The 10,028-nt window shown below is 34.4% G+C and overlaps 1 long non-coding RNA gene across 3 annotated transcripts in view; it reads right to left on the reverse strand.

Annotated features, from left to right (window-relative positions):
• The window catches only part of LOC119632148, a 44,631-nt gene extending 36,047 nt beyond the window's left edge, over positions 1 to 8,584 (reverse strand). For all 3 annotated transcript variants that reach the window (XR_005246744.1, XR_005246742.1, XR_005246743.1), the window contains exons 1-2: positions 8,407 to 8,584; positions 6,884 to 7,211 (exon numbers count right to left, since the gene is read on the reverse strand). This is a non-coding gene — a long non-coding RNA (uncharacterized LOC119632148). The remainder of the gene's footprint in view (positions 1 to 6,883; positions 7,212 to 8,406) is intronic.
• Positions 8,585 to 10,028: the final 1,444 nt, after the last annotated feature.

Below are 10,028 nucleotides of genomic sequence, written 5' to 3' on the forward strand. Positions count from 1 at the left end.
TGTGTATGTATGTATGTATGTATGTATGTATGTATGTATGTATGTATATATGTATGTATGTATGTGTGTGTGTGTATCTTTGACAGCTCGAAATAATGAAAGCTAAGCAAACCTATTGTTACATTTTTCAATGTAATTTTTGTTTTACTTTTTGTCCTATGTTCTGGTTTTACACATATACATATATGGGAAAAGTGACAATAAGCAAAAAAGCGAATGTTAAGGAAATGGCAAACAAGGTGCGAGCCTTCCGATAACGAAAGATGAACCTACCCCTGAATTATACTTAGTGAATTCCTATGGCTTTGACGATGGAAGTGCCTTCAACCTGCCCCATGCCGATAAAATTTTGAAGCCAAACTAGTTAGTAGCGAAATACTGCAGAGTAAGATCGAGCAAGCCAAGACCAAGAATTAATATATGCTCAACACTAAAAAATTACTGCAGCAATGGTATTAAAGTCATTACGCTTATAAAAAGGCCTGCAAAGCACGAGCTATATACGAGTCCAGTGTTATTTGGCAAAACTTTCGACGCAGAACAAAAGTTGTTTGTTCCCGTTTGATTTTTGGTTTTCGTTTTTTTTTTTTTCAATTTTTTTTCTTCTCATTTCGAATTTGATTTAGAGTTTTATTAGGTAGGTTGCAAAGCTCTTCTCGCTGTAAAATTACAGTCGCACACATATATCTATATATGCATATATATGTATATACTGGCGACGCAATATTTAACTATGGTTCCGGAGAGAGGATTACCGTCAGACGTGGCGAGGGTTTATGTGCGGTGCAAGTCCTATACTAACTTAAGCTATTAATGTGAGAAAAAGAATAAAACATATATATAAGGATAAGGATTCTTCAAACTTTTATATATGTATTATTAAAGATATTGTCTGTTTAAATAAATTTATGCACTTCGTTTCGGAAGTATACAGGCATTAAATATTATGCGTTCGCATTACATGAATTACATTATATACACACGGATATATTTACATTCATATGTATGCATATGTGCGATATAATATTCATTAACGATGAACAATAAAATTTAATTAGCTATGTGCGCCTATTTTAACGCTACGCTATGGAGGCTGTTTGTTACAAGAACGTTTTCTTTCCATGCAATACGTCCGTGCATGTTAGAAGTAGGCTCAAGTTAGGCAAGAATAGTATTTAAGCTCGTCATTCGTCAGCTCGTAAAAGCCGTAAGTCTTTCTTCTTAGATAAAAAGTTCTCTCAATAAAAATTGAGTCCGTTGTTTAAGTAGCAAAGAGACCAAAATAAAAATATCAATAGTTTTAGTAATCTCACGTCAGCAGTCGATCCTGTCGTTGACGAACTATAAATTCCCTTATAGTTATCAAACTACGCAGTAAATTCTATGTTATATACGAGTCGTTCTCTTTACGAATATGTTCTCTGCAATGCCTCTGCACAGCTTATTTTGGATATTTTATCATAGTAATAACTCAAAACTGGTATGCGAGAATTAAAATGCTGCCTGCATGCCATTATGCCTGCGCCTGCCATATTCCGCTTACCTTGCTTAACTTTGTTTATTAAGGAAACACGAATCTCGATAAATGCTTGATTTAAACGAAATGCAATCGTATCCCATATTATTTACGTATGCCGAACGATTTATGAGAGATCCATCTTTTATTATACCGCTCGATATGGAATTATTTGCTGACCAATTGAAGTCAGTGTGTTCGCTTGTTTCTCTTATATCTGTCTATAGACATTTGTGTTCAAGCTATAGGCCACAATTCTCTAGATATTTGAATGCATTTTTATACAAATAAATGTTTCGACTTAGGGACGAATTCCGTTGAAAGTGTAATAAATGTAAAAATTTTTACGACCCTACCTCAGGTAAATTGCTATATTGAAAAAATCGTAGCGTAAAAAAAAAAAAAAATTCAATTCGAATAGTTGCCCAACGAAAATCATAGAAAGTTAATACTTCGACATACTAAAAAATTTATATGGAATGGGAACATTTTTCCTCCGTACAATTCCATAGAATTTTTCTGATAAGAAAATTAGGCTTTTTACAATCACAAGGTCCAAAATAGTGTTATCGTATATAAACATGCCGTGACCAGTTTGTCATGTATAAAGGAGTACTTCTTGGCCCTGACATGTTAAGAAGGTGTAAGTTTTAGTATTTTACTAGTTGGAAACAACGTGAAACAACGTTGCGGATTAAGCCCGTCCTTTAAGTAACCTAATAATTTTTTTCATTTCTTTTCTTCACACGGTATCAATAATAACATAATTTTCTCCAATATATTCTTCATGAGAACCGTTACATGAAAGGTGATCCAAAATGGGAAAAATTTAACAAAGTTAATTGAATTGTTGCGTCGAGATATGTACATTTACGAAATTATATTTAAACGCCTGGAAAATGGTAGCCTTTGGGCTAATAGATATCAGAGGGACAAGTGAATGAATAAGAGGACAGACAGGCTTAGAAAATGAAAATGTATTGGGCATGATTATATATTGGGCATGAAACGGTATGGGTCTATCGCAAAATTTCCTCAGTGTTCCACAGTCATTCACCCGCACAAACCTGAGATACCTATACCATAAATGGCACAAGGTCTATAAACGGATGGAAAATGCATAGAACTTTTTTGAGAGTAAAATATCGGTATTATAAATTTGGATCGCATAATGTTTTGGATCTTCTTTCACTTCAACTTTACGTGCAGTTATTTTTGTAAAATTTTATTTTTCATTACCATTACGAAAATCAAAGGCACTCAATGTAAATTGTGTGTATCAGAATCAAAAAACTAAGAAATTTTTGCCATCTGCACTTCCGACTGTACTTTAACTGAATCATGCGAGATCTGCAATTATCTTAGTAAAAAGGGATAGGAATATTCCTATGACAGTGGCCCCTTTTTCAGTGTCTTCATCGAAAATGAGAGAATTCCAATTTCTCTATTTAAATCTGATCCTATTGACAGATGCGCTATATTCTGGGAAATTCGTACATCAGCCTTAGAACTGGAAGCTGTCCCGAAATCTAAAAATGTCTCAATCGCGTAGACCTATTGTCCTCCAATATCTCTACTACTTTGTCTCTCAAAGTTTTTGCAAAATTTATCTCTGTTACTTGAAATCAACACCTTGACCAGAAAATTGTATCGATTACTTCACAACCAACCCAATTTCTGAATAAAGTCATATCGCAATTTTTTCAAACGACTTTGAGGCAACATGTGACAGGACGTGTCGTTATGATGTTTTAGGCCTCATGAAATTATGTAATCTTGGATCCAAACTCTTCCACGATTTAAAGTGAGAGTCAACAATTATATCCGAAACTTAGCGCCATAATGAGTGATAATCAAAAAAAAAAGAAGAAAATGCACATTTGTAGAAAGCGTCTACGTAATGCAGAAAATCGGCTGATGCATATAAATACAATTTGGCAATACAAAATGTGCGGACGTTCAACACTCTGGGGCTCGCGTTCTCCCTCAGATACCGCTGAAAACTACACTGCCTCAAGTTGAAGAATTCCATTTTAGCTAAGGTGAATTTTATGCAACACATTGCTTGGAAAGGGCATTCATAGCAAAGTCATTGCCAAACTTCTTAGCTCACAAAAGTCTATTGCCGGCGAGGATGTGTGTCGACCAAGAAAATCAAAAGATCGCCGTCTATTGTTTTTGTTTATATATTATTTTACTCAAACATTATTTTATTTATTTATTTATTTATTCCACTTATACAAGAAACTCAACTAAAACAAAATGGCAGTCGAGTTCAATTGACTCTTAAGTAAATCTTAAAATTATTTAATAATAAAACTTAGTATAAGTACAATAAAACAAATAAGGAGGAAAAAAAAAAAAAAGCATGTACACAATTAGCATAGAGCCACGCCCACAACCGATACAGGTCCAAATTGCAAGTGAACCCCTAAGCCATCGCAAACATGCATAAGCTTGGCAACCGATAATTGTTAACAACAAATTAATTTTCGACTCATAATGACAAAATCTAAGGTTAAATCAGTTTAAGTACGACATAGGTAAATCGCGCTTGTTGAGCAATATTGCTTTAATAGACTTTAAAGAGTCCGTTAATGAGAATAGATGATAGACATCATTTAGGTTCTTGCAAACAACTCTGAGCGGGTTAAACAGTTCAAAGTTATATTTGCATTGACTAAGCTTTATCAACATAAAGTACCTAGAGAAGCGGTTAGGGACATTAAAGCAAATCTCACGAAGTAATGCGGGCGAATCAATTGCACCATTTATTAATTTGATTAGGAAGGAAACCCCAAGAACAAATCTACGTTTCTCGAGTGACGGTAAGGATAACAGAAGCAACCTATTTTCATAGGGTGGAAGAGGGGAAATCGGGTCCCAAGCCAAATTCCTAAGTGCAAACAGCAAGAATTGCTTTTGTATAGATTCAATTGAACCAACGTAGCATCTATATGAAGGAGACCACACAACAGAGGCATACTCAAGAATAGGTCTAACCAAACACGTGTAAAGCCTTTTAGTAATATAAGGATCATCAAGCTCTTTGGACCACCTCTTTATAAAACCAAGAGCGGACCTAGCTTTGCTTAACGAGGACTCAATATGCAAATTGAAACGTAACCTATAATCGAATAGAACGCCTAAATCAATGAACGAATCGACGTCTTCCAACCTGTGCGAATCAATGAAGTATTGGGTACTAAACGACTTCCTTCTTAAGAAAGAAAGCTTCTTACATTTATTTAGATTTAGCTTCAGAAGATTGAGAGAGCACCATGCAACCAAATTGTTCAAATCACTTTGAAGATGATGTGATTGCGATTCTACGGAAAAAGAAGTAAACAGTTTCACATCATCAGCATACATTAAAATCTTACTGAATTTAATCACGGAGGGCAAATCATTGATGTAAAGATTAAATAAAATAGGTCCCAAGTGGCTACCTTGAGGTACGCCAGACGTCACGGGAAATTCATCCGAGGTAATGAGGTTAAACAAAACCCTGAATGATCTACCATACAGATAAGAGCTTAACCATTCAACTAAGAAGAGAGGAAAGCCAGAGGTCTGGATTTTAAATCTAAGAAGTCTATGATTAACCATATCAAACGCCTTGCTAAAGTCAGTGTAAATGACATCAGTGCGAGAACCACTAGAAAAAGCCTTGAAAACATGAGAAGTAAACTCCAACAGATTGGTCACCGTAGATCTTCCCTTTCGAAAACCATGCTGGAAAGGAGAAATATACAATTTCATGGAAAAGGCTATATGCTGAGCCACAATTCGCTCGAACAGTTTAGGTAAGACACTCAACTTGGCGATGCCTCTGTAGTTCTCTACAAGTTGCCTACTACCACTTTTGTGAATAGGAATAAGGAAAGAAGTCTTCCAACACAAAGGGAAAACACCTAAATTCAAAGACTTATTAAAAATCTTTGAGATAACATCACAAAGCTCGCCAGCACAAGATATAAGTACACATGAGGGGATGCCATCGGGTCCAGGCGAACAATTATATTTCAGAGAGTTCAATCCGTCATTTCAAACGTCATTTTCCGATATAACAAAGTTAGGAATTGAAACCGAATTAGAAATCGAATATGGATAATTTTCCGATAAATCAAAATTGGCAGTTGAAAAGTTCTGTCGGAAGTATTCCGCAAAGAGATTTGAGGATTCAAAATCATCCGAGGACTCGGAGCCATTAAAAGACACAAACGACGGGTTTATGGAGATTTTTCTTTTGGAATTAACGAACTTAAAAAAGTATTTAGGGTTAGCAAACAAGGAGGATTTAACAAACTGAAGGTATCTGCAGTAGTATTGGCGGTTGAGGGAATTAAATTTATGCCTTGCAACAGAGTAAGCGAACCTAAAATTGAATATTTGGCTTTAACCTACGCAATTTTTAAAATGTTAATCTGATGGCATTTTCCTCTGTATGTAGAAAAAGAAAAGAAAACACTCCAAACTATATGTTCAGGAATCTAATTAAAAAAAAAAAAAAATTTAAGTGCCGTAAAATGACGGTTGTCATCTTCTGCATATGGGCGGCTCTGTCACCTGCTTATGAAGTGGTAGTCGTTTCAGGGCAAGTTCCGCTTAATCGCATCGTTCACGACGATCTTTCAACCTAAGAAATTTGCTTTCAAGAAAAAACTCAAAACTGTTATTATCACCGACGGCCGACGGTTGTGTTCAAAGCTATCCGGAATCTCTCGACTTTCAGCTGGGACGCCATTAACAAGTCAGGGAATAGGATCGAGACGCTTTGGGTGCCTAATCGTATCGAGCAATTTATTGGGAAATGACCAAGCTGATCGAGTGAGATGAGTCTACCAATTTTACACCTCTGTTTATGGGCGGTATGTTGGACTTTCAGAGACAAAATTAAGGAAACAACCCTACAATACTATCGTCAGGACTACTCTGCGGTTAACATCCATCTGGCACCCAAATTATATCGCATTAATATTGAAAAACTGAACGCAAATCAAATCAAATCAAATCATTAACTTGAATCGACTTCTCCTGCCAGAAGTTATTGATTGACAAAACTTGGATTTTCGATAGGAAATTATGCATAAATTGAAAGGATCATCTTTTTATATAGTCTGTCCGGTGAACGAGTTAATACAATGTAAATGCATATTAGTTCATGTCAGCACAACTCAAATGGATAGCTTTAACCAATGGATAGCTTTAACATAATCAATGACCTGATACACGAACTTATTTCATTTTCTTACAAGCAAGATTGCGTCGCACAAGAAAGATTGCGTTTGAAATAGTTTTTCACAATTATTTTAAAAATAATAAAATTTTATTAAGACAATGCAAGCATGGTCGTAATGCACTTACCTTCATAAGACAACACCGTTAAAACAATGTCTTCGTTTATTTATTGACAACAAATTTGTTTTCTTTGGTTTTATTTGCACAATTTAACGCAGAGCCAATTATGATCACTACAAACAGTATTTGATTGTTTTCCTTTTTTTCTTTTTCTTTTTTCCTTTTAACAAAACAGCGATTTAATAATAGGGAGAAGCACGCTTACAGTTGCTGTGGTGGTTGATTATAGTATAGGTCGTTTTTTCAAACGAAATTTACATGTGTTTAAGGGTATTGTGCAGGCAACGCGATTAGCAGCAGCAGCACACAGCATAATAACACATGGCACTGCAACCTAGGAATCGCAAACATAATATTTCGAAATATATTGCATTAATTGCATGCTACACGTACAGCATATTTAAAGGGACAGCTTTAATAATTGAATGTCTAATAGATAAAAATGAAAAAAATAAATAAATAAATAAAAAAAATACACCCGCCAACGGGAAATAATTTTATTATTAGCAACAAACTCTACGCTAATTCAATTGAGAAAAAGGATCCATTTACTGAGATAACAACATGTGTTTGTGATGATGTTTTTAATAAACGCAAATACATGCATACGCATACTGATACCTATGCCCATATTATATATAATGCGATAAATATATATGTATACATGAATGGACGTGTTAAAGGTTAAGCATTTGCACGATAAGCTCATAGGATTAAACTGTATTTTCTCTATAAGTGACTAAATGTTTGAATGTATGCATCGATATACATATATATATATATGTATAGCTGGCATTTTAGTTAAGAATACAATTCGTATACAATTACGAAATGCATCACATATGCAACCTACATGCATTTTATCCGATATCTAATTATCTTAAATGCCTTTGAGGCTGACTGCTCACCCACACATACACAAGCAATCTCGCATTTATACACACACACACACACACATTTTGACACAATTTGACAGTTAGCAATGATGTGGTGATGCGGTTTATTTCGGTATCTTAATTGCCTGTTATTTTAGGTTTCTTGGATGGGTCAGTCGAATGTTGCTGCACTTATGCCTTAGTATTTACGTGTCGTATTTAAGCACATTTGTGTGTCTGCATGTCGTCAGTCAGTTTAGTTGTGTATGGTTTATAATTTGGTTTAAGTATGCAATAGAAATGTTAGTAATAGTAAGGGTAAGCGTAAAAGAGAGAGAGAGAGAGAGAGAAAGGAATAGAGAGACAGAGAGAGAGAGAGAGAGAGATAGAGAAAGAGAGAACGAAAAAGATAGAAGATGGGGCAAGAGGACAGATATATATATATATATATATATATATATATAGGCAATAAGTGCACGTTTGCTTGCTTGATTGGTAGTAGTTTTGATAATGCTTTTTATTATTAATACTATTTTTACAAATTTTTTTTTCTTTTGTTTTGTATTTATTTATCGGCTTATTGTTTATTGTTGTTTTCGATCTTTTGTATTTGCTTTTTTTGTTTTTTTCTTATTTTTTTTTGTTTGCATTTACTTGCTTTGCTTAAGCGTGCCCTGATACTGAACTTGATAAAATTGCACAGCCAACTGTCGAATCAAGTCAAAACGAAACTATTTAGGCATACGGCAAATCATAAACTTTTGTCCGACAATATTCGTTTACTCACGCAATTTAATGCCAACGTTTAGTGAATGTTGCTTTTACACGCTTCTAAAGTCCATCTTACGAAAACGTATAAAGACAGAAAATGCACACTTATACGGTATATACCTGTACAACTACATATACATAAGAACATTGTACATGTAATGGCCTTTAGATTATTATGCTTTGCCGAATCATCGAAGAGAGTAAGAGCGTGAGAGGTAGTTGACGAAATGAAAAGAAGAAAAGAAAAAAAACGTTAGCTTAACTCTACATAAAGGGTGGCATTCGAGTGCATTTTAATTGATTTTTTTCTCATTTTACTGTCTACAAATGCATGCTTGCACTAATGCATGTACGTGTAAGCGTGCGTTTAAGCACATGTACGTTAACATTTACCACCTATATATGAACGCATTTGTGTGCATTGTCTGTGCATTTGCAAAAGTATGGGTTTTTTTGTTTTTAATAAAGTTCTCTCGTGTGCTTGTCATCATTTTCATCGCCGCGCCATCGTCATTACCATCATTATCATCACCATCATCATCATCATCATCATCATCATCATCCTGTGTAAGCAGCACGTACAGAGAATTACGTACACATGCATCGCATAATAATTTAGCTGAACTCTGGTGGCGTATAAGTATCAAAATATTATGTATACGTTCTGGGACTCAATTAACTAGTTTCTCTCTTTCAGTTACTCTCTCTCTCTCTCTCTCTCTCTCTCTCTCTCCTTCTCTTACGCTTTTTAACTAACTTGTTCGTATTTTCTTTCATTACAATTTTCTGATTGCCTTAGTTGTCAGAAATGAGTATGAGTTGAGTACATTCTATATACAGCGATGTATTTTTCCGTAAGATGGACATCCATTTTTAAAATATGCAAAATTTTATGTATAGATATGTACATGTGCAGACATATATAGGTTTAACTTGCAAATAGTTTTGGAGCTAAATAATAATTTGAGTGAGAGTTTTCCTTCATTTTATGCTTTTCATATATGCTATTAGAATGAAAGTTATTAGAATTAACTTTTTATGTTTTTATTGCACCCGTTACTTAGTCAACACATATTAACATGAAAAGTATAAGAAATTTTCAATTGATTCTCTTAATACTATGTATATTTTTCTGATATTGTTTTTATTCTTGAAATTAAGTAAATCAAAAAACAATACATACTTTTATTATTTATATTACATTAATATGTACATATATATATATATTTTTTTTTTTTGGTATGTTGAACAGAGATGGACTAAGCCAATAAATTTGTGGCTTATATGTATATGTACATATATACACCTAATTGGAATGAGCGACAACCACGATTGCAACATGTCGCTTTGCCCGCGCTGTCCTCTGTCTGCTGATAACGGTGCTCTATTTTAATAAGCAATAAACTTTTTGGGTTTTGATTGGCTCCCGTCGGTATTTGACAATGACGAAATGATTGGAGATAAACGAAATATTGGCAAATTAACAACTTACCTCTTACGGAAAT

Source organism: Glossina fuscipes, unplaced genomic scaffold, assembly GCF_014805625.2.
Source record: "Glossina fuscipes isolate IAEA_lab_2018 unplaced genomic scaffold, Yale_Gfus_2 1, whole genome shotgun sequence".
NCBI classification, from domain to species: Eukaryota; Metazoa; Arthropoda; class Insecta; order Diptera; family Glossinidae; genus Glossina; species Glossina fuscipes.